The sequence below is a fragment of the Cryptomeria japonica genome, unplaced genomic scaffold, assembly GCF_030272615.1.
Source record: "Cryptomeria japonica unplaced genomic scaffold, Sugi_1.0 HiC_scaffold_384, whole genome shotgun sequence".
In the NCBI taxonomy this organism is placed as follows: Eukaryota; Viridiplantae; Streptophyta; class Pinopsida; order Cupressales; family Cupressaceae; genus Cryptomeria; species Cryptomeria japonica.
In genome coordinates, this window is record NW_026729205.1 from 98,344 (window position 1) to 125,005 (window position 26,662).

Below are 26,662 nucleotides of genomic sequence, written 5' to 3' on the forward strand. Positions count from 1 at the left end.
AATATTTTCGCTGAGATGAAGATCTAGAATCACTTCGAGTCTTGGATACATAAGTAATATTTCTTCTAAAAGTTAAAAAATTACTCTACTTCCCATGGTACCATGTTTTACCTAGAACATCTACAAGCACAAGAGAGACATTTTCTACACCCAGACATGCAAAGCAAAAGGCAGGATAAGATCAATACCATCGACATTTGCATCGTCTATTCCCTCTCCACTTCCACTGTCATTTGAATTCCTAGCTCTGCTCCCTGTCCCACACATCACACTAAAAAAAAATTTAAACACTTACCTCATGTTTCCATCATGTTGTTTAAATTTAAGCAGTTACAATGTTCTTATGGAAAATTAAAATTATGAAAAAAAAGATAATATAGAATCTTTTCTTATTGTTGTGGAGTAGCTATTGTTTATAGTAGCAATGGAGACTGAGGATGTCTTGCACTCAACAAGACTCGATCCTTGGTGGGCTCATTTAGTGCCATTCAACTTCACCAATAGACCAAGTTTCATATATTTAATTTTACTTAAAAAAATTTGATATATATGCTCTTCAAAATTGTCTCATACCTTTTTATTTTATATATAATTATTTTATTTTTATTTATATTTTTATTATATTTAGTTACGTTCTTTATTACTTAATTTTTTTACATTTTATTTTATCATTCTTTTGAAGTCGTAGAATTTATTTGGTATTTTCTTTTATTATATTTATTTGCGGTTGTCGTTCAGTTTCTTGTTTTGACTACTTATCCAACAAATGGTTGAACAATGTTTGAAACTTTGGTAGATATTTTGAAAAAGAACTTTGTGTGGATTGAGAAAATTATTTAAAATCAAATTTGTACCTATAACCGATGAAAATATCTGTACAATTTCATTATTCACCAACCCAGAAACTTCGTGTGTGCAATCAGTTGATTCATTCTACATCAGTTACTATTATTGAGGCGGATGATGGCAACGGTTCTGTCAACCATGAACATATTTTCCTGTGAGCTTCCAACTTTAGTAGGGACTACGACTATAGTACAATCCTTGTTTTTATTAGACTTCATTTTCACTGTCCAATCATTATAGCGTGGTTGCATTTGAAGTTAATCCAAGTGACTTTGTTTAATCTCAATTAGTTATGTCATATTTTTATAAATTAAAATATAACTTTTCGAGTCAATGTCAATATTTAATAGAAAAATTTGCAATGGCATGGAGTTTAAGATATAGAGGATTGCCTTGGATTGCAAAAAGTTTCACCTAAACTTGCTTTATAAGGAAACTCCACGGATTCGTTCTTTGTTTTATAATAAATAGAGGATTGCCTTGGATTGCAAAAAGTTTCACCTAAACTTTCGCTCTTTGCTTTATAATAATTACACTAGAGATGTAGCGATCATAGAATAGAACATTTATGTTTAATTCATATTATAGGGAGTACAGATTTAGGAATCTTCAATAATAGACATTAAGTTTCCACAATTCATGAGATAGAATCAGCTACTTTCGGAATAGACTGTATGTAATTTTTTGCATCAACGTTTCAGATCACACTCGATCATCAAGATGAATAGCTATAGAGCATGCAGAGTGAGAAATCCTCATGATGGATCATGGAGTGTGATCCGAAACGTTGATGCAAAAAATTACACATAGTCTATTCGAAAGCAACTTATTCTATTTCAATCTTCAAACCAATCCAAAGTGAATTGTACTTCAAAACAAAAAAAACCCTTTAGTAGAGTCCATCAATTGTCCATGTGCACATGAAAATCCAACACCTAGAAACACCTAATAAACTAGACAGATAATAATGATCGTACAGCTTAGTTACAGAATACCCATAACTCAATACACTAAAAAGTTAGGGTCAGAAAAGTGAATTGTGCTTCCACAATTTCAACTCTAAGATCAGGGATAGAACAAGATTTAGCTCGCAACCACTTGTCCCCAATATTCTCATTGCAGCTAACATGTTTGAGGGAGTTTAGTCCACAAACACTTCTAGGCAACCTCCTCAAATGATAACACTCTCTCATGTCAAACTCTTTCAATTTCTTGAGCTCACCTATTTCCTCCGGGAGTTTTTCCAAGCCCTCGCACAGTGAAATGTCTAGAAATTCCAGCTGCCCAAGTTGTCCAATTGATGCCGGAAGCTCTTTGAGGCCTGGTAATGCTGATAATCTTAACATTCTTAGAGAACACATATTTCCGAGATTATATGGAAAATTCTCAACCAGATGGCAGTTGGTAACAGACCATGTCTGAACAGAGGGCATATGACAGAGGGCAGGGGGCAACTCCTCCAAATCGCTGCAATGGTCCAGGCTAAATTCATGCACATTGGAGTAATTGAATGTGGACATATTTACAAACCCTTCACATAAGCTTAGAGAAAGCTTGTCCAAGTTTTGTATTGCTTTGATATGTTTGGGTGCTACCAACCTCTCCAAGCGAACACTTCTGAGTTGAGGGAGTGAAGATAAGGCATCTAGACCTTTTATTGTGGCCCTCTCTGAACCCAAATTACATACTATCAAAACTTTGAGTTTTTTCATAGTTTTCAGAAATGGCGGAAGAAAGTATTCGCTTGCAGAAAAGTGTAACACCAGAGCCTCTGTCTCCGCAAGTTTCATCGAATACCACTCGTTCTCAGCCATAGAACCTGCATAAGACAAATCACATATGCAATTGAATTAGAACATAAGAAATCTTAGTATTTGTTAATAGTCCACATAGCCTTCAAATTTTGCCACTAATTAAGTATTTGGGTGAAATATCCCACCTGTGTGAATAGAGACAATTTGAGCATTGAATAGTCTATCTCTAAGCAATTCCCATTCCCCTGGTAGGCAATGCTCCTTCCTGGGCATGAGTAATCTCTTTGTGTGGACTATACTGTCCTGGCATCCCAAATACAAGGCTAAGTCCCGCATCACATCATGCTGTGAAAAGAACAGCTCAGAGGCACATCCGTACGAGATTGTTGATTGGGTTCTGATAATTTCAACAACCAAGTCAGCCCAATGTTCTAAAAAATGAAAACAGGAAATTTATATGCAAGGAAAGACATTTACCCTTGATTGCTTATTAGATTCAGGAGATTTCTTCTTGCAAGTTCCAGTAATATAGTATAGGCATCCTGCCACTCCATCTTCCGAACATAAACCCAAATGTTGAGCAGTGCATCGGCACAACTTTTCTTGTCCTCTGGAAATGAGGCGAAGTCTAAAAAGCATTCTCTCCAAACATCATCCAAGCAATCAATACTGGTCTCCAAGCGTCTAAAAAGCCCTTCGCTGTGATATGGGGATATTGATTCTCCCAGGGAAAGTTTTTGCTTTGCATTCTCCCAGGCCACATGAGGTTCCCCGTACAAAGAACTTCCAACCACTTTAAGAGCAAGAGGTAAACCCTTGCATTCGGCTTGCACCTGTCATTGACAATAGCGATATTTTCATGAATGTTCAGGGAAGGCCAGTAAGATCTAAAAGCAACGAAATTGTATTATACAATTTGAGCTATTACTTTTGTGGATTAAGTACTACTTCAACTTCAAAGTACTTTAAGTACCAGAACAATGAGAACACCCAATAATTGCAATATACCAAAGCAAAACGTCAAATAACCTCATAATTTCCTTTCACTTATATTATTTTTATTTGATTTGATAAGAAGCTTTAGTTTTATTCACATTTGGTAAGAAAAGACTATACCTCTATGACTAGATTTGCATCTGCCGTAATTGGAATTGATGTCTGTCCAAATGCTGACAAGCAGAAAAGTGAGAGAGCATCCTCTTTGTTCAACAATGGCAATTGATACAGCCGAGTATAGGGGTTTCTAGGGACGATAGAACCGTTTCTAGTTGTGACAAGGATTTTGTACCCCGGAGATTCAAATAGTAATTTTGTCCAAATTAGCTCTGGACCAAACATCATCTAGCACCACCAGAGTTGGCTTAGATTGCTTTAAAAGCCGTTGCTGAAGCTGTATATGTGCATCTTCCACATTCTGAAACTCAGGTACATTCCTCCCAAAGATCTTCTCCCATATTGTCTCTAAAATTCCCTTCAGATTTGGGGATTGTGAAACAGTGATGAAAACTATATTTCTGAAACAACCTGATGTCCACAAAAACAATTGGGTTATTAGTAAATTGCAAAAGAACAACAAAATCCTTAAGCTGGAAAAATCATCAGAAAAATGATGGAAAACAAATGTCACCTTTGATATGGGGATCATCACATAAAGCCAAGGCCAAAGTCGTTTTCCTACCACCGCCCATGCAATGAACACCAACAACGGAGACGTCGTTCTGGAACAAAAGCTCTTTCAAATCCCCTATTGTTTTCTCAGGCAAAGTATTATGAAAAGAATATTGGTTAGCCTCTCCATTTCCAATTCTAGCCATAGATTAACAAATTCTCTACAAACCTTTTGAAATTTCAGACTTGTTTTTTGAAATTTCACTACCTAAGTTCGCTAATTCTTAAAAATTGCAAGCTTATAATTTCAATGATCGATGAGTTCAGAAGCAGAGCTTGTGGTATCTATAGAGAGTGATAGGCATGTTAATTTGGACACCTTCTGGGAAGCATGATAATTTGGACACCTTCTGGGAAGCATGATAATTTGGACATTTGTTTTCTTCAAACAGACGATTGATTATTCTCGAATCTTTCGGTCTAATTGCGTAAATGAAGTTCGACGTAAATTCCCTTTTAATGCGGGGAAAGCAACCGTAGTGCTTTCTATGTTGGAAAATGATTGAAAAAATGGTTAGGAATTCAAACTTCGAACTACTTCATTCTTAAGGAGTTTCGTCGATATACACGAGTTTCTCCTTATCCATCTCAGAGATCTGTTTCAATTTTGAGGAAACCTTAATTTAACTTTATTCTTCTTTAAGCTTCATTAATTTTTAAAATTTGAATTCATGGACGTCTTTATTGATTTAATTTTATTCTTTTAAAAGCTTCGTTAATCTTTACATTTTTGACGTATGGACCTTTTCATTGATCAGGAAGATATGTTCTAATAAATTTATTTGGATTGTTTTTATCAACCTTCATGACTTTTATCACAAGTGTTATATTTGATTGATTTTTAATTTTATTTTTATGGACGCTATAATTTCAAATTAATTTATATTTTTGTAATAAATTCGTTATAAATTATGAGAGTTTCGTCATAAGAAGTAGAAATTATGTTCTTAAACTCATGATGAATTGTATTATAAAGTGTTTATAATCTATAACAATGATAAAATAAGTGTAATAAATCTCAACGCGTGAAGAGATAAGGGTAAATCAACACATTCAAATTGAGGTACCAAGAAATGATTGTGTTTATTTATATCACTTGCATAGTTTATATTAATGTTTCAATGGATTACTTATGATTTATATAATGACAGAGTGATTACCAATTTAACGTATAAGAAACCAATAATGATAACACACAAGAACATCTAAATCATACAATTCAATATTTTATCAATATCTGCATCTAGCACCTGTACGACTAAGTCACCTAGCCCCATAGACTGAAACTTTTGGGCTCAAATTGCAGATATGGGTTCCTCTCTGACTCTCATTTCCAAATCTATACTCAAAGTGTTCATATTTGATTTGTATTTGTATCATCTCCTTTCTTGGAGCTAAAGTGAATGTACCCATATTATCTCCTTCCTCTAAACTTTCGTCTTCTACTTCTCTATCTTCTTTTTCTTCTTCCTCCTCTTCCTTTTCTTCTTTATTTTATTCTTCCTCTTTTGTCTTGTATTCATTTTCTTCCTCCTATTCGTATACTTCTTCTTTAGGATCCCATAGATGTAAGAAAGCTTGTTCTAGTTTATCAAAAAAAGTAAAGTACTCATCCAATGGTCCATACCCTTGTCTGGCTTCACCTCTTACACAAGTAAAAACATAATTTTCATGCTAGATATTTACCATCAACTCTTTTATATTTGTACCACTATTATAATGCAACTCAACTTTTGTCAAAATTAGGAACTTCCATTAACACTAGGGTTTAAGAAAAAATGCTTTCAATAGATAACCTTTCTATCAAATTCAATTGACCTATCTTTTATATGACCAATTCACGATGTGAATGGATTCAAATTAAAAACTAAAATTAATATACCCAAGATGAATTTTGATGAGCTTTTTCAAAAATGTAAAAAATTCAAAAAAATAACCTTGATTTTATGGTCTAGAAGGTAAATTTATCAAAATCATAAAAGTGCAATAACTTGCAATATAATGATGATAGAGACTAGATTTTTTGACTATAGCTTCCCTATATGATCTTCAAACATCAATTAGAAATTCTAATAAATTCAAAAACTAAGTTTTTGTCCACCTTTCCCAAAATCATAGCTCTAATATCACTTGTTATAAACTACCTTGCACAAGAGAACATAATATGAAATATGCTACAAATAATTGATAATAATATGCCACATTAAGGAGGTCCTTCAATAGTCTTCAACGAGAATGCAATAATCAATATGATGAGAATAACCAACCTTAATCCTATATATATGATTATGTCGAGGATACCACTCAGACCAACTTAAATAACACTATATAGGCTCTAAGATGACCTAAATAATTAAATAACAATATAATATAGATAATATAGCTTAATTAAGAGTTAAGGTAGCCACAAGTTGACTACCCATAACCCAATACACACTACAAGCTTAGGGGCATATCAATTTTAGATTAAATCTATGATAAAAATTATACCCATTATGAACTAGGAACAAAGTTTCCTTAATCTAAGAATGGTTTGTAGATTTCATGATAAGTAAAAATGATTTATTTTAATGGCATTATAACCATATTATACTAACCATATTTTAATGTTGTGAATCGATGCCTTTGAATCCACCAAGCTAGGTTGGTTAGCTACTTATAGAAATCTATGCAATGGGGGATACACCCCTAGTGTACTATGGGATATATTGAATCCTCTTCCTAATTGTTAGTTGGTACAATTAGCCAAATTAAGTTGAGGATGGACCCCTAATGTAATATGATATGCATCACATCCTCTTCCTAGCTGCCCACTGGCGTAGAAAGACGAGGAAAAGAGTGGGACCCATGGTGTATAGTGTAATGCACATATATTCCTTTTCTATTTGAGATGCACTATAGGTTAGTGTTAGTTAGCTACCCTTCTGTTTGAGCTTTTCACTATTATACTACTTATGTGTGTATAAACCACTCACTATGTATTTCTAATGAATGCTAGAGCTAGTCACTATATTATGTGATGTATGTTAGAACTACTCATTGTGTATATGTGATGTATGTTAGAGTCATTCCCCAAGTGTGAATATTTGATGTATGCTAGAGTCAATCATTATGAGAATTTGAAGATTATGAAATGATATGACCTAGATATGTATTTGATAGATTTGTATAGTACTGATTGATAATGTTTAGTATGGCACCGACACTTGATGAAAAATAAATATCATTCTATTATAATTAGACTAAGTTAATAGCTTACAACTAATGAATATTCATGGTTTAAAGTGAGATTAGAGATCTCATGTAAGAGGAGAGAATGAACTCCCTTTATTATTGATGTGCAGATTATGAAGCATTTTTTTTTCCAAAGGAAATATGTAGGTAGGATCATCATGAATGAACCCATCAAGGTTTAGGTCTAGGTCTAGTGATATCCATAATCTTGAGAACTTTCCACTTCGTATAAGCATATAAGTCATGATATTGAGTTGACAACACCAAGGTGAATGGAGAAGTTATGATGTCAACACTTCTAAGCTAGAGGGAGAATACTTAGTCAATTGAATTGATAATCATTGTTAAGTGAATTAAAAAAATATCATGAGTGAAATATAGTCCAAAAGGCTTGAAAACTATGAGAAGAGTATGTATTGAATTTGAATAAGCAAGGGGTTTCATCACAACTATCCTTCCAAATATATGTCGATTTGTTGCATTCACTATTCATAACATTTAATTAGAGTAATAGGTTTGGCTGCATTGTAGCTTTGTTGTACACTTTTTTAAATTTACTCATTGCTTAGTCAAGAAAGTCATTCACCTTTTTCAATTTATTACCAATCATAATATAGTAGTTGATTTGGTCACCTTTGTAAATGTATTATCAATAACAATATGGTAATCAAGTTTATGGAACAACAAAAATATTTTTTTTGTAGAGTAGGTCATTGATGGAAAGTATTTGTTGTGCATTTTAATGGATGAAACAACGTTTCCATCATGAACAATCGATATTTTGTATTCATTTTTATGTAAGTTGAAAAAGAATCGATATTTTGTATTCATTTTTTCTTACATTTTCCTTGAACTGCATTTCGTTTTTGGCTTCTGAATTGCACTAAGTTTCACCTAAACTCGCTTTATCAGGTTTGTCTTGAGAAACTCCACATTCGCTCTTTGCTTTAAAATAATTACACTGGAGACACGGGGATCATAGAATAAAATACTTGTGTTTAATCCATTTGGTATTTAGACTTGATGACAGAAATTACTTGAAGCTACTGTTGTGCTACAGATTCGGGAAAAAATTCACTCTTCAAGCCAATCCAAAGTGAATTCTACTCATACTTCCCCAGAAACCAACACCTAGAACTCTTTCAATTGTCCATGTGCATATCAAAATCCAACACATAGAAATATCTAATAAACTATACAAATAATAATGATCATCTAACCTAATTACAGAGCACTCATAACTTAATACACACTAAAACGTTAGGGTCAGAAAAATGAATTGTGGTTCCACAATTTCAACTCTGAGATCAGGGATATAAGAGGCTTTAGCTCGTAGCCACTTGACCCCAATATTCTCATTGCAGATAACATGTTTGAGGGAGCTTAATCCACAAACACTATCTGGAGCTTAATCCACAAACACTATCTGGCAACTCCCTTAAATGATAACACTCTCTCATGTCAAACTCTTTCAACTTCTTGAGCTCACCTATTTCATCAGGAAGTTTTTCCAAGCCCTCGCATAGTGAAATGTCTAGAAATTCCAGCTGCCCAAGTTTTCCAATTGATACCGGAAGCTCTTTCAGGCCTGGTAATGCTGATACTCTTAACATCCTTAGAGAACTCATATTTCCGAGATTATATGGCAATTTTTTAACCAGATGGCAGTTGGTAACAGACCATCTCTGAGCAGAGGGCATATGACACATGGCAAGGGGCAATTCCTCCAAATCGCTGCAGTGGCCCAAGTTAAACTCTTGCAGGTTGGTGTCATTGAATGTGGACATATTTACAAACCCTTCGCATAAGCTTAGAGAAAGTTTGTCCAAGTTTTGTATTACTTTACTCTGTTTGGGAATAGCGGGTGGAAGCAACCCCTCCAAGCGAACACATCTGAGTTGTGTGAGTGAAGGCAAGGCATCTAGACCTTTTATTGTGGCCCTCTCTGAACCCAAATTACATACTATTAAAACTTTGAGCTTTTTCATAGTTTTCAGAAATGGAGGAAGAAAGTATTCGCTTGCAGAAAAGTGTAACACCAGAGAGTACGCCAGAGACTCTGTCTCCGGAAGATTCATCTCATACCAGTCACTCTCAGCCATAGAGCCTGCATAAGATAAATCGCATATGCAATTGAATTAGAACATCTTTCAGCGGTCAAGTAAACTACTAGCTAGTGAAAAAAATTGATATCAAAGGTATTTTGCTTCAATCATATATAACTTATATGAGGAAGTAGGACAAAAACACAAAAAATCTAAATATTTGTTAATAGTTCACATAGCCTTCAAATTTTGCCACTTAATAAGTATTTGGGCGAAATATCCCACCTGTGTGAATAGATACAATTTGAGCACTGAACTGTCTATCTCTAAGCAAATCCCATTCCCCTGGTAGGCAATGCTCCTTCCTGGGCATGAGTAACCTCTTTCTGTGGACTATACTGTCCTGACATCCCAAATACAAGGCTAAGTCTCGCATCACATCATGCTGCGAAAAGAACAGCTCAGAGGCACATCCGTACGAGATTGTTGATTGGATTCTGATAATTGCAAAAATCAAGTCAGCCCAATGTTCTAAAAAAATGAAAACAGGAAATCTATATGCAAGGAAAGACATTTACCCTTGATTGCTTATTAGACTGAGGAGATTTCTTCTTGCAAGTTCCTGTAACATAATATAGGCATCCTGCCACTCCATCTTCCGAACATAAATCCAAATGTTGAGCAGTGCATCAGCACAAATTTTCTTGTCCTCTGGAAATGAGGCTGTGTCTAAGAAACATTCCCTCCCAACATCATCCAAGCAATCAATACTGGTCTTCAGGCATCTGAAAAGCCCTTCTTCGTGATAAATGGATATGGACTGCCCTTGGGAAAGTTTTTTCTTTGCATTCTCCCAGGCCACATGAGGTTCCCCGTACAAAGAACTTCCAACCACTTTAAGAGCAAGAGGCAAACCCTTGCATTCGGCTTGCACCTGTCATTCACAATAACGATATTTTTCTTAATGTCTAAGGAAGCCCTCTATGATCTAAAAGCAACGAGATTGTATTATACAATTTGAGCTATAACTTTTGTGGATTACAAAGTACTTGAAAGTACCAGAACAATGAGAACATACAATAATTGCAATGTACCAAAGCAAAAACCCAAGTAAGCTCATAATTTCCTTTCACTTATGTTGTTCTCATTTGATTTGACATTAGGCTTTTGGTTTATTAACATCTATTGTTTTCACGGTAAGAGAAACTATACCTCTGTGACTAGATTTGCATCTGCCGTACTTGGAATTGATGTCTGTCCAAATGCCGATAAGCAGAAAAGTGAGAGAGAATCCTCTTTGTTTAACAATGGCCATTGATACAGCCGAGTAGATGCGTTTCTGGGGATGGTAGAAGTATCTCTGGTTGTTATGAGGGTTTTGTATCTTGGAGCTTCAAATAGTAATATTTCCAAATCAGCTCTGGACCAAACATCATCCAACACCACCAAAGTTGGTTTAGACTGCCTTAAAAACCGCTGCTGAAGCTCCATACGTGCATCTTCCACATTCTGAAACTCAGCTACATTCTTCCCAAAGATCTTCTCCCATAAAATCTTTAAAATTCCCTTCAGATTTGGGGATTGTGAAACAGTGATGAAAACTATATTTGCGAAACAACCTGATGTCCACAAAAACAATTGTGTTCTTAGTAAGCTGCAAAACAACCACAAAATCCTTAAGCTGGGGAAATCAGCAGAAGAATCATGGATAAAATATGTCACCTTTGATGTGGGGATCATCACATAAAGCCAAGGCCAAAGTCGTTTTGTCACCACCGCCCATACCATGCACACCAATAATGGAGACGTCTCTGTGGAACAAAAGCTCCTTCAAATCTTCTATTGATTTCTCAAGCAAAGTATTATGAAAAGAATATTGGTTTGCATCTCCATTTCCAATTCTAGCCATAGATTCACAAATTCTCTACAAACCTTTTGAAATTTCAGACTTGTTTTTTGAAATTTCACTACCTACGTTCAGAAGCAGAGCTTATAATTTCACTCATTGATGAGTTCAGAAGCAGAGGTTGTCGTATTTATAGAGAGTGATGGCATGTTATTGACACCTTCTGGGAAGCTTGATAATTCCAACATTTGTTTTCTTCAAACAGACGATTGACTATTCTCAAATCTTTCGGTTTAATCGCCTAAACGAAGTTCGATGTAAATCCCCTTCTATTGCGTGGAAAGTACTCATAGTGTTATTTATGCGTGGAAAATGATTCAAAAAAATTGTTGAGAACTCAAGTTGCAGCCACATAGTCAAACTTTCGAACTACTTCATTTTTAAGGAATTTCATCGATATACACCAGTTTCCCCTTATCTAGCTCAGAGATATTTTTAAATTTTTAGAAAGCTTAGATTAACTTTATTCTTTAATAAGCTTCATTAATTTTTTAAATTTCAATTCATGGCCGTCTTTATTGATTTAATTTTATTCTTGTAGAAGTTTCATTAACCATTAAAATTTTGATTTATGGACCTCTTCATTGATCATGAAGATATATTCTAATAAATTCATTTGGAAAGTTTTATCAACCTTTGCGACTTTTTTCACAAGTTTCATATTTGAATAATTTTTTTTATTTTTTTTATTTTTTTTTTAATTTTACTAATTTTTTTTTTGATGAATAGGCCTTCTCTATTAATAATTAATATTAAAGTACATATTCACAAAAAAAGGTCGGGGGATACGAGATCACTAGACGAGAGTCACACGGCAAGAAAACGGATCCATAAAACAAAACTATTCATTAAAAAAAACCTCCTCAGGTAGCCAAAGTAGTGGCAGCCAAGGGGGGAGGATCTTGATCATCTTTCCTACCCCATACATCAGTGGTGCCAGGGGTCGAGTCTTGCATGTACCACCTGTCTCCATTTTTCTCTTCTCCTTCCTCCCTCCTAGGAGGTGAAATAGCTAGAGCCATGTGAGCAAATTTAGAGGTGGTGACCACAAACCACCCAAAATCATCACCGATAGCACACTAGTACATTCGAAGCTAATTTCCGACAGTTGATTGTCAGAATTGTGACAAATTTTTGTCGGAGTGTCGACAAAAGTAGCCATCGAAAACTCGTCGTAGGATTTGTCAACGATGCCCTTGACTGTCAGAAATACGACAATCCCATGGACTCTGCCGATGGTGGGCATGATCGCTCTTCTAGTTAAAAAAGTCGTCAGACATGCAGCATCCCTGTCGGATGCTTCAGTAGATTTCTTCACAAATTCGATGACAATTTGGAACTTCACACCGACGGCGATGCTGTTTGTTCGACGCTTGTGTCGTCGGTCCATTCGGAGGCATCGACAACTGTCCGATTATGAAGTGCTATCGCATGTACAACATCCTTGTCGGATGTTTGTGTAGTTTGAGTCGAAAGTGTGATGACTCTAGAACCTTTTCACCAACGAGAACGCTGTATGTCCGCTGATTTCATCATCAATGGAAAGCTTGGTATTCGTCGTAATTCCGACGATGATAATATTTTTATCAAAAAAAATCTATTATTATCCAATCATTGATATGTACAGGGAATGATATTCTATCCCCACCACCTACCAGTAGGGGGCATAGGTTTGAGGCTAATATGAGGCACCTTGGTTTCAAGCTAATATGATCAAGTGCACCATGGTTGAGATGGTCCAGCTCCCTAGTCTCACTCTAGGACTAAGCTCATGCCATATCTAAATGAAAGACATCTCAAATACATCGTCGGTGGAAAGCTACAAAATACCATTTTCATACATAAGCAAGACATACACAATTGGGCACAATCACCAAGAGAACAGTAAAATGTGTGTTTGAGATCATTGTCCTAATTGTGGTGTGGTCACCAAGAGATCACCATAAATTTGTCAACCTTTCTTTCATTTAAACCAAGTAAACCTTTATGTATATGCATATGGATATGCATATGCATATGTATGCATATGCATATCCATATGCATATGTATATGTATATGCATATGTATATAGTTTTGTGTATTCATTAAAGATTTTCATTTAATTTTGAGCATTTTGTGGATGGTATAATCAAGAAACATATCATCACCCTCACCAATTATGCTCAACTAATTTAAGTACAATCATTTGATTGTTAATAATTTTTAAATTAAGGGAGTACTTTTCAAAATACATATCCATATGCATATGCATATACATATACATAAAGGTTTACTTGGTTTAAATGAAGGAAAGGTTGACAAATTTCTCCATGTAGTTTTACCTGACTCTAGAATTAGTCAGTTGTTTAAAACAACTCATAACCATTGTAACAAAATTCACACTAATAATATATTTCCTAACAGTTTTTATCCATGAATGATATTAGAACTCAGACATCAATAAACTTGTTTCAAATCAGAAACACTGTGATTTGAATTGCAAGCAAACTATTTAATGTAATACTTGTTGTTTGTATTTTGGGAAAAAGGGTTGGCTGCAGAATTTTGCAAAGCATACTATTTGAGTAATTTACATGTCAAGTGTTTGTTATAATGTCTGAAAACTAAATCACAAAAAAGTGAAAAAAAAAATTGGTTAGCAAATCAGGGGTGCACTTTACATTCTTGTTGTTATCCAATTCTCTTAGCTCTGTTTCTTTCTTCAGATTTGGGGTCTAGAGCTCCTCCCTAAGCAAAGATTGTTGGTTTTGTCTCCCCTCCTTTGGCTGGAGAGTTTCTTGCTATCTCTGGTAGTTTGCCCTCAGAGTTCAGCTTCTTTATTGGTTAGACTGCTATTTTCCCTACCTTCTTTTCCAAGTGCTCCTCCTCTTGTTTCCAATATTTTTCCTTTGCCTTCTACTCAATGGCCCTTGGTTGTGCCTTCATGCCCTCTTAATGTCTTCACTGGGTTCCTGTTTCCTTCAAATGATGGCTTCTCTATGTTATGCAATATCCATCTTGGATCTTGCAACATCAAATTCTGGCATGGTTGATGTTGATTCGAGTGATTGGACAATTATTTTTTATCTCATTTTTTCTTTGAGTAAGAAGATCCTTCTCAAGCAGTTTGGTGCTATCAAAAGATAAATAAGTTGTCAAGAAAGATGAGGGCTAAAAAGAATCTTTAGATTAATGTTTTTGACTGTGTTGGATATTGTTGATGTAGTTTTTCATTGATTTTCTTCAGTTATTCTTTACCAATAGCCTATTTATAACAACATTATCTCTTTGGAAGTGGGTCCTCTCTAGAACCTACAACCAATCTATCAAAAGAAAATACATATTGGAACATGCCATCACAAAAATATGTCATTTTTATATGTAAAACTAGAATGTTTAGGTTTTCTTGAAAACAATCAAATTGAAATTCTCATCTTGGTCTTACAAGTATTAGGGGTCTTACCTAGCAGGATGCTCCTCACAAGGATGATTGTATGTTGTCCAGACTGGCTCGCCTTGGAAAAGCCTCAGGATCTATGATAAAAGTCAAAGAAACAATAATAGTATCCTCTAGTTCATATAAGAAATGATTTATAGTGAGTGTCCTTGAGATAAAAGAGCATTTACATTAATTTAGTTGTTTGTGTCGAGGGTAGATCGATGATAGATTCCTCCTGGGAGGATAATCATATCCCCCTTCTTAACCCATATTTGTATCCATTGATCCTCTTTATCCCTTACATCAAAGGAGCCTATAACAAAAGAAACATAAAACTCAAGCGTCAATATATGTCATTGACAACTCCTATTTTATGAATTCTTTCAAATTAGTCTTCACTAGAGTTAGCTTGCTAATAGGCTATTGCTATATACTAAGAATTAAATTGCTGAAATTCCATGACTTCGACCATAAAGACACATAGACTGGGTTCAAGTAATGTATACGAGAATTAAAGGACAATGAAAACTTTTCCATTATCTGTAATAGATAGCAAGAAAGAAAGACTGTTATCTATGTAACATCTATTTGACAATTTTGGATTCATAACTTTACGTATAAACATATACAACCATGGTATATTGAAAAATGACATAAAAATCCATTTCATGTAATCAATAATTTTGTACAAAGGGGAGGATGCTAATCATGTCACCCTAAATATTCACAAACAAATATTGAAGGAATGCTGACAATGAATATGATAAAATAATGCTTGGTTTAGAGGATATAGCTAAATCACCCCTCAATTTAAAAGAAATATCAGGTAAAATTTAGTACTTCTTTTAAGTTGATCACATTATGATGTAGCACATTAATCAATACTACAACACTACCACTAGAAAACGGCAACAATTTATCAAAAAGAAATAGTGATAAATGATAGGGATACAAACTGTGCTGAAATGGTTTTGTAATATTTACTTCTTTTAATATAAATCCAACTTTTATATAGCAAAAAAATATATTGATGAGTAAAATGATTACAAAAATAGAGTTTTTTTTGTATATTGAACATGGAAGTTTTAATGATGGTGTTTTGAGATGGATAATTGGAATCCCACTATTTTCCCTAGATTGTTTTAAACAAAATTTTGGACATGATTCCATTTAGTTTGCACTCCATGGTTCACAGGTTATTAGGATTAATGGCTAACGTTTCCATGGTGTTTGGATCCAAGCAAAACAAGTTCAATGAATCAATAAATGTGTTTTACTCGATACAAAATGTTTGTAGATAGATATGGTATACGACATACATGGTGCATGGCAGATCACAAGTTCTTTGATGATTGATTGACAAGAAATGGCAGATCTACTAACAAGTTTCTTCTTGTTCTTAATGGTCCACAAGTTTACTGTTTGCAGATTACATTTCATAGTCACAGGTTGATGGATCACATAGATCATTAATTAAAGATTATTTCAAGTTGTTCATGGTTTATCGTCACCTAGTTTCTTACCTAATTTTGCATTGTTTTCTACTTTATTTCCTAGCATTCATTTGCACTTGAGTCATTCCTATGTTGCTTCAGATATGTTGTTCATGATTTATCCTCAGCTTCCATGGTTAGTACCAATTTTGCATTTGACTCAACATAATTCCTAGTTGTGTATTGTACTTCACACATCACACAAAAAGGGTTATTTTAGAAATTAGGATACGATATAGTATTTTACAGTCCTAATATCTAGGTCATTAAACTTTCACATATTGATGTATCATAGATAGTTATTTTATAATTCAATGTGTGCTTAATGTACCTACTTTATGGAGTGATTACATATTTGTTTGATTGGAGAAAATTAACCAGTCCAATTTGTAGGCTAGGGTTGTTATATTGATGGTAATAGGGTTTGGTACATACATTGAATTAGAAACATCTTTTATTGATTAATATAGAATCTAAAGATATTCTTTTATGAATTTTGTTGTCTTATTTAAAAATTCATACCAAGACGTATGTACTGGAACCAGTGTTCCACAAGGACATTTTCTCCCCCAAAACTATTTGTTTTTTAAATGGGGACACCTTCAGAATACAGGGACTTGGATGGGATATCCCCCTACCACCCCAGTGCAATCCAATGCCATCATCTTTGAGACATCTCTAGGACATCCTTGAGACGTTTGAGGGACTCCCAAGAGCCTCTTGACCATCTCAGGGACATCCAAGCATCTCCCATGGCCAAACAACCCATAAGTGATTTAAAAAAAATCAGGCCTTTTTTTCAAACTCCATGCCCAAGGTCAAACCCTCACAGCCTATGGGCCCTACCCAAACCCCACCAACTTTATAAAACTGCCTCCTATTTTTGTTTCAACTCACAAAAACAAAGATCAAGAAGCTGACAACTGTGAATGTGAGAGTGAGAGTTGCAGGTGCCAAGTGAAAAAGTGAGAGTGCAGAGCAAGAGGGTTGAGGAGAAGTAAGAAGAGAAGTGATGCTAAGTTGCCAATTTCTAATGGTCTACCCCTATTTTGAAACCAATTTCTTTTGCATCTTTTCAACTATGCTTCTTGACAAATAGTTTACTTGAATGCTCTACTGCTAATTTTCAGTTTGTCTTTCTTGATTTTGTGAATTGCTGATACTTTTGAGATGGCATTTTGGCAAACAACATGCATGCACTAAAAGGGTTTCAATTTGGAATTGATATTGATAGTGAAGATATCACTTTATAATAATCAAGATTTGCATTCACTGAAATGATTTTAATCAACTAAAGAGCAATATTCATGACTTACAAGTAATTAAAAAACTTACAAGGATGAGGCATATTCATAACTTACCCAGGTGCTAGGTGAAAATGTGAGAGTGCGGAGCAAGAGGGTTTAGGAGAAGTAGGAAGAGAGGTGATGCCAAGTTGCCAATTTGTAATGGTCTACCCCTATTTTGAAACAAATTTCTTTTGTACCTTTTCAACTATGCTTCTTGACAAACGGTTTACTTGAATGCTCTATTGCTAATTTTTAGTTTGTCTTTCTTGATTTTGTGAATGCCAATGTTTGTTTGTTGATACTTTTGAGATGGCATTTTGGCAAACAACATGCATGCACTGAAAGGGTTTCAATTAGGAATTGATATTGATAGTGCAGATATCACTTTATAATAATCAAGATTTGCATTCACTGAAATGATTTTAATCAACTAAAGAGAAATAATCATGACTTACAAGTAATTAAAAAACTTACAAGGATGAGGCATATTCACAACTTACCCAAGCGCTAGGTGAAAAAGTGAGAGTGCAGAGCAAGAGGGTTTAGGAGAAGTAAGAAGAGAAGTGATGCCAAGTTGCCAATTTATAATGGTCTACCCCTGTTTTGAAACCAATTTCTTTTTCATCTTTTCAACTATGCTTCTTGACAAACAGTTTACTTGAATGCTCTACTGCTAATTTTCAGTTTGTCTTTCTTGATTTTGTGAATGCCAATGTTTGTTTGTTGATACTTTTGAGATGGCATTTTGACAAACAACATGCATGCACTGAAAGGGTTTCAATTTGGAATTGATATTGATAGTGCAAATATCACTTTATAATAATCAAGATTTGCATTCACTAAAATGATTTTAATCAACTAAAGAGCAATATTAATGACTTACAAGTAATAAAAAAACTTACAAGGATGAGGCATATTCATGACTTAGAAGTAATAAAAAAACTTACAAGGATGAGGCATATTCATAACTTTTGCAGTCTCGCCTTGGATATCAACACTAGAAGCAACTCATATTGTTTGTGTATAGACAAGACAATATGGGAGTTCATTATACCCAGCAACTTGTGGTGTTGTTGTTCATGTTGGCTCTGTTGGACCTTGCAATTAAGATTCAATATACATTATTCAATAAGATTAACTGTGCAACATAATGAAATATTGAAAAATGTGTTATCTTGTTGAGCTTCGCTTGGTTTCGAGAATAGTTTAATATTCTCTACTTAACAAGGCCAACCACGTGAATGTGGAAGCTCATTTGGCCCCTCCCCCCCCCCTAACATCACTCTAAATTCCCTGTTAACATCTTATAACATTCATTCATTCATTCTACCATTAATAAAATATAGCATTCATTCATTAATATCACATAACATTTATTAACACATAACATTGATTAACATTAATTAACACGTAACATTCATCAATATTAATTAACACATATCATCCATAACCATTAATTAGCACATAATTGCATTCACTAACACATAAAAATCAGTCATTATCAAATAAGTTAGATTACAATCATTTCTTTTTTTGTTTTTTCTTTGAAGCTATGAAAAGACTAAGTGGAACATCGGTTTCTTCATCATTTCCCCCCTCTGCAGAGGTTCCGCCAACTGCTTGTGATCTCAATGTATGCCTAGTCCTATATAGAGGATGAGGACAGTGAAGCGAAGGGGTATCCTCTGCAATAACAAAGAAATGGGTTAAATTCAAAAAAAATAATATTATTGTTACAAGTATTTCATTAATTTAGAGAACATAATTGTTGCGCTCTTTACCTAATGGAGCTACATCATTTTGTGTAGCCTCAACCTCAACATGTTGAACACCCTCTAGATCATCTGGAGTTGAAATACTAAAGGTTACATTAATGCTGAACACCAATTGTAATTATATTTGTTTAAAGGAATAACAGTGGTCCTCTTTACCTAAGTGGGGAACATCATGTTCCTGATGTTGTGTACCCAGATCATGCTCCACTTGGTCACCACCGACTACATGCTCTAAAATATTAACAAAAAAGGTTACATTAATTACTACTCTAATTACAAATTAATATGTTTAATTGTATTAATATTTCATTTACATGAGATACTTACAATTCATGCAACAAGTTTCATGTAACCACTAGAGCCGAGTTTGTGTTGCCCATGCTTTTCTTGTCTTGCCTTGGTTGCCTTTGATGTGTCACTCTGTCTATAGAAAGTTTGAAATATGTTAGATTATATAAATATAAAGAGTAATTAATTAGTACATAATTACATTATTAATAGTATATCGTACCTTCTTCTAGCGTCAATTCTCTCCTTGGCATCCAAAATCAGGTCCTTCCACTCCCTCTCTGGAATCATGGGGGGACACTCATACTTTAGGTTCCTCTCTAAATGGGTCCTGTATTGGTCCCTCACATACTTTAGATATGTGCCAACTTTTTCAAGGAGCTTGGTTTTGTCAAAGGTGTCATTTCCAAACCACTCAACCATTTGGTTTGTCAATTCATCTTTTAACATTTTTTCTTGGTCATTCCACCTTTTAAAGCAAAAACAAACCTGTTAGATTCAGAAATGAACTGAAGCTACATTTATTACACTTCAAGAAATGGATCAAAGGAAAACTATTCTAGCAATTATATAAAATCAAAATAGTGGATTAGGGTTAGTTCACATATGATGTACCACCTTTTACATATGGTGGGCCCAAATATCTGCAATGCAATGTCACTAAGATGTTTATAAAAAATATCATTGCTTGCAAAAAATTCATGGGATCATTAGTCCAAAACGAGTGATCATAAAGCAAATTACAATTAGAGTATATATAATAATAATTTTAAAGTACCTGGAACCTTTTGTATCTTTAAGGGAATCATTTCTTCATCGCTCACTACCAATGTGGCCTGCAACATTCCCATACTAGCAATATGAGAAGATCTAGGAAACGATGGTATGTTCTTAGCAGTAGTAACCTCTAGCACATCCTCGTGTGCATCTCCTCCTGCAAAAAATGAATCCACTATGAAATGGCATTAGAATTCAAGAAAGAACCCTTGAAGGGAAATAAACACATGACAAAAGATAGAGCAAAAGAGGGATCTACCAATAGTGGGTGGGCTAATAAGATGTGCAATAGAGGATGTCTGCATGGTATGTGTTGCTGACATTGCAATCGGCAATACAGGTGAGGGTAACCTCTGATGAGGCAGCGACGACATTTGCATAGGAACATTGACAGCACCTAAAGAATAATACATTAAATATATGAAAAGTGCAAGAATTGTAAACAAGGATGGACCTTTATTTTGAAAATTGACAGTATCAAGTATGATGTGTTTTGGTTACTCAGAGTGATAAGCCAAGCAAGCGTTAATACAAGAAAATCATCATCACCTGAAGATCCTCCAACACCTTGATCATGGCAATGACTTTCATGAGGGCAGATAAATTGTTGTAAAAAAAATACGTACATATTTTAGTTAATGACATAAAAGAGAATAAAATATAAACCATTATTGAACTTTTGTTATAATTAAAGCTTTCATTACTGCTTACTTGCAAGTTTTCTATTGTCTGAATCAATAATTCCACCCTCTCTCATATCTCATCAGTAATAGGATGCACGACTGCCAAAGCAACAATCTCTTTTCTAATTTTTCTAAGAGGCTTTTTTAAGAGTTCCATAGGGTGTGTAGAATCTTCAGGGTCATCATCTCTTAACCCTAATGATTCCACATCCCTAAAGAGGTTCTCAGGTACTGCAACTCCCTTTCCCTTTCCTCGAACATCCGTCTGTGTCAAGAATATCATTAAAAATTACAAAATTAGTATAAATCACTAAAAAAAAGAACATAATAATGTAAAAGTTTGATTCTATCTAATTTGTACAGTTACAATGAGGTTTACCTGCTTGGTAGAAGTTTCACAACCTACATCCCTGTCTGCGATATGTGATGGATCCATGTTGCCCTGTGACAAAGAAAAAATATAAAAAACGTTAGTGAAATTAAACCAATAGACTTAGCAAAAAACTTCATAATAAAATGGTATATTAGATTCATTAATTGGAGGTTGGTTAATTTAAATGGTATATAGTATGTACCACCCCCATAATATTAACTTTGTTTGTATCTATAAGATTCAAACTGTAATCATTTAGAAGCTCTTCGCCTGCACTTATTGATTTTATCGCACATACAAATACATGATTTCCCTTGCACGCCTCAAATATGCAATTGGGTTGTTTATTAGTTGACCCAGGTCATGTACTATTTATAAAACCTGCAATATTCCCTTTTGCTTTTGGCTGACCATCAATGTATACAACCACTCGTTTACTTTGATCATTATGTTTTTGTTGTATATAATTTGCTGAACGTGCATACCTACACTTGCTTTTTTATATTTAACAATCTGCATCCAATTATTGTAATTGTAACAAGGTTCAACAAACTCCATCAATTCAGCAACTCTATTGTAATAGACCTTTATGCCATCCATGGAAAATAAGCCTAAACCATGTAATGACTGTTGGGAAAAATGGTGTCTCAACCTTGCATTTATGTGAGGTTACTATTTATAGTAAGTTTTCATTTGAGCACGAAATGGTGCGAAACTCTCCCTGAAGCTTCTGGTTGGCTAGATAAGCATTCCGGTAAAGTTTCGTCGCAAGGTCACAGCTAGTTTTGAAGATATTAAAGTTTTCGCTTTGGAGGGGTACAATAAAATGTTTAAACTTAATTTTGGGGACTTTAGAGGCTCCGAAACGCCCTGAAAAGTGGCCATAACCGGCGAAGCGGGTTATGAGGTGATAGAGCACTTCGCGAGCTTTCTGGCGCTTCAAACGGTTCGTCAATCGGACACCCGGTTCTCAAGTTATGGCCTCCGGAAGTTTGTACTCCTGAAATAGGAAAAATAATTTGTATCGGACACATAAATGAGCTGTAAAAGGGAGCGACATGTGTTGATGTGTGCTTTAACATGTCATAGAAGGGAGATAAGGTCGGCTACACCTTATTGGGTGGTTTTAGCCCATGGTTTTGTAATACCGTTTGACGGTTTCTTGTATTGTATCTCCTATTTATGAGGTGTGTGAGATAGAGGTTGTGTGTAAGAGTCTTATGGCTATTGAGTTGCCTCTGAATCTCTGATTAGTGCTACTCCTGTGAAGAGCTTGCTCTGCAAGTATTTTGTAATCTGTTTTTGATTGCTGAATAAAATATTGAGCTGCTTTTGGAGGGTGGGGTTTTTCTCCCGAAAGGGTTTTCCCCACGTAAATCACTGTGTTGTGGTATGAATGCTATTATATCTATTTCTGTTTTCTGTAACTATTGTAACAATCTGAAAAAGTTTTGCATTACCCTCCTCTCAAGGTTAGTGTAGGAAGTTGTTTCTGCTACTTTACTTCCTTACAAGTGGTATCAGAGCCTGATCACCTTTGGTTTCAATTGTGGGCAGTTGGGTTTTTTGAACTAATCCAGATTTGAGTGGGAGCTTGTGCAGAAGACACTTTTTGATCTTGTTGCAGGAATATTCAGATGGCGAGTTCGTCAGGGAGAATAGAGGTGGAGAAATTTAATGGAAGTAATTTTGAGATGTGGAAGCTGAAGATGGAAGATCTGCTAATAGATCGAGATCTTTGGGATGATGTTGATGCAAATGTCCAAAGGCCCTCAGATCCTACTGCGGCAGCTCAGTATAATGTTATGGACCGAAAAGCCAAGGGTCTAATCAGACTGTGCTTGGCAGACTCTGTTCTAATCAATGTCCATGAAGAAAACTCTGCAAAAAAGCTATGGACTAAGCTTGGTGAGATGTATCAAGTGAAATCTTTATTAAATCAAATTTTCTTAAGAAAGAAATTGTATTCCTTGAAGATGGAAGAGGGTGGACGAATTGCAGACCACCTAGAAGCATTCAATATGATTGTGGCTCAATTAGTATCCGTCGGTGTTAAGATGGACGAGGAGGAAAAATGTCAGATCTTGCTTTGCTCTTTGCCTGATTCGTGGGATTCTCTTGTTATGGCTATCGGTAGTACTTCTGTTGTTTTGAAATCTGAAGATGTGGTGGGTGCCCTACTCGGTGAAGAGATGCGAAGGAAGGTATCCATCAGTTCAAAGGAAGCCCTAACTGTTCGTGGAAGACCTAAGGAGAAAGGCAAGAAGAATGAGAAGCGTGGCAAGTCCAAATCCAAAGGGAGATCGAAATCTCCTGGAAAGTCCAAAGTCATTTGCTGGAATTGCGGTAAACCGGGTCACATCCGTAAGGACTGCAAAGAAGAAAAGAAGAAGAAAAAGAAAAAGTTCGATTCTGATTCTGAGTCCGACAAGGAAGATGGCGATGCCTTTATTGCGGCTTTGGCGACTCATGCAGGTAATGATGCCTGGCTAATTGACTCAGGTGCATCTTTTCATATGACTTCCAATAGAGATTGGTTTTCTGAATATGAAGGATTTAATGGAGGTAAGGTGTACTTGGGTGATGATTCACATCTAGACATTGTTGGTCGAGGTAAAGTTAGAATCAGGTTTTCTGATGGTAGAATAAAAAGGATTAATGGTGTGCTGCATATCCCTGGATTAAAACGAAACTTGTTATCTGTGAGCAAACTGATAGATGCGGGTGTGCAGGTAGTCTTTTCTGAAGCAGGATGTAAGATGATTAAGGGTGCTATGGTAGTTGCTAGAGGTGTCAGGTTTGGCACTTTGTATAAGCTTGAAGCATACACTGTTGAGTGTAATAGCACTTCTGTAAAAAGTAAATCTGCGGATACTTCATTGGAAGATTTGAAGGTTTCACCTTCAGCAGATGGAAATGGTTTTTGGGTACCTAAGGGTGCTCTTTCGTCTGAAGCAAAGTTACCTGCAGAGAAGACTATGTTATGGCACCAGAGACTTGGCCACATTGGAGAAAAGGGTCTAAGGACCTTGAAAAATAAAAACCTTGTTGAAGGTTTGAATGACTGTAACCTTGACTTTGATTTCTGTGAGCATTGCATTTATGGAAAACAAAACCGCGTTCAGTTTTACTCAAGTTCTCATAAAACTTGTGGTGTTTTGGATCTTATCCATTCTGATGTGTTTGGTCTAGTAGATGTCTCTTCGATTGGAAAATCCACATATTATGTTTCATTTATTGATGATTTTAGTAGAAGGACATGGGTTTATTTTCTAAAGAGTAAATCTGAAGTTTTTAGTCGTTTTAAAGAATTTAAAGCAATGGTTGAGTTGCAGACTGGAAAGAAAATAAAATGTTTGAGAACTGATAATGGCGGTGAGTTTTGCTCTAATGATTTTGATAGATTCTGTAAAAACTGTGGAATTAACAGGCAGAAGACAACTCCGTATTCTCCACAGCAGAATGGAGTTGCAGAAAGAATGAACAGGACACTGATGGAGAAGGCTAGGAGTATGTTGAGTGGTGCTGGTCTCGAACAAAAGTTTTGGGCTGAAGCTGTTGCCACTGCTTGCTACCTAATTAACAGGTCTCCTACATCAGCTCTTGTTGATAAAACGCCTATGGAAGCATGGTCAGGTCACAAGCCTTCATTGAGACATCTTAGAGTTTTTGGTTGCGAGGCATATGCACATGTGCCAAAGGAGAAGCGAACAAAGTTGGAGAACAAGGCTGTGAAATGTATCTTCATCGGGTATAGTTATGGTGTGAAAGGATACAAGCTTTGGGACCCTGTTGCACAAAAGGTAATTCACAGTAGAAGTGTTATTTTTAGAGAAATTAAGTCTCCTTCTGTTACACTGCAGCCAGAACAGACTAAAAAGGAAGATGTGATTCAACTTCCTTCTACACCTGAAAGAGTTGAATCGAGACCCCTAGATAGGCAAGAATTTGAGGAGAGCTCGTCTAGCTCTGAATCTTCAGAAGAAGAGGAAGAACCTCCAACTCAGCTTGTTCAAAGGTCTACAAGACATAGACAACCACCTGAAAGGTATTCACCTGATGATTGGAGATGTATTTTTGCTTTGAATACTAGTGTGGATGAACCGAAATCTGTAGAAGAGGCATTAGGTATGAATGATGCAGAATCCTGGAAGATTGCTATGGAGGAAGAAATGGCAGCTTTGAAAAAGAATGATACATGGGATCTTGTACCATTGCCTGAAGGACGAAAACCTGTTGGTTGTAAATGGGTGTTCAAGAAAAAGATTGGTTCAGATGGAAGCATTGAGAAGTATAAAGCAAGGTTGGTTGCAAAAGGCTACTCTCAGGTTGAGGGTGTTGATTATGGTGAGATATTTTCTCCTGTTGCAAAAATGACGTCCATTAGATTTTTGCTTTCTATTGCTACTGCTTATGATTTAGAGGTTGAGCAAATGGATGTGAAAACTGCTTTCCTTCATGGTGATTTGGAGGAAGATATTTATATGACACAGCCGGAGCACTATGTGGTGAAAGGCAAAAGAAATTTGGTCTGTAAATTGAAGAAATCTTTATATGGTCTCAAACAAAGTCCTAGGATGTGGTACCAGAAATTTGATACATATGTGTTGAGTTTGGGATTTGAACGTTCTAAATCAGATCACTGTGTTTATTATAAATCTTATGGTGATCATTTCTTATTCATTGCATTGTATGTTGATGATATGTTATTCATTGGTAAAGGGAAAGGTATGATTTCAGAACTGAAGTCTCAGCTCGCTGCTAAATTTGAAATGAAAGATCTTGGTGCAGCAAAGCACATTCTTGGGATGGAAATTAGAAGAGATAGGGTGAACAGAAAGCTATGGCTAGGCCAGAGTAAGTATGTGAATTCAGTGTTACAGAGGTTCAACATGCAGAATTGTAGACCATTGAGTGTTCCTTTTACAGTTGGAATGAAACTATCTGTTTCAGATTGTCCTACATCCCCATTGGAGATGGAAGACATGAGCAGAGTGCCTTACCAAAGTGCGGTTGGAAGCTTGATGTATGCTATGGTCTATACTAGACCAGACATTGCCCAAGCAGTGGGAGTACTTTCTAGATATATGTCTAATCCTGGTAGAGTTCATT

At 35.4% G+C, this 26,662-nt stretch overlaps 2 pseudogenes; both read right to left on the bottom strand.

Moving 5' to 3' along the window:
- Window positions 1–1,856: 1,856 nt before the first annotated feature.
- On the bottom strand, window positions 1,857–4,303 carry LOC131871253 (probable disease resistance protein At4g33300; annotated as a pseudogene).
- Window positions 4,304–8,382: 4,079 nt separating this feature from the next.
- On the bottom strand, window positions 8,383–12,843 carry LOC131871254 (putative disease resistance protein At5g47280; annotated as a pseudogene).
- Between the last annotated feature and the right edge of the window lie 13,819 nt (window positions 12,844–26,662).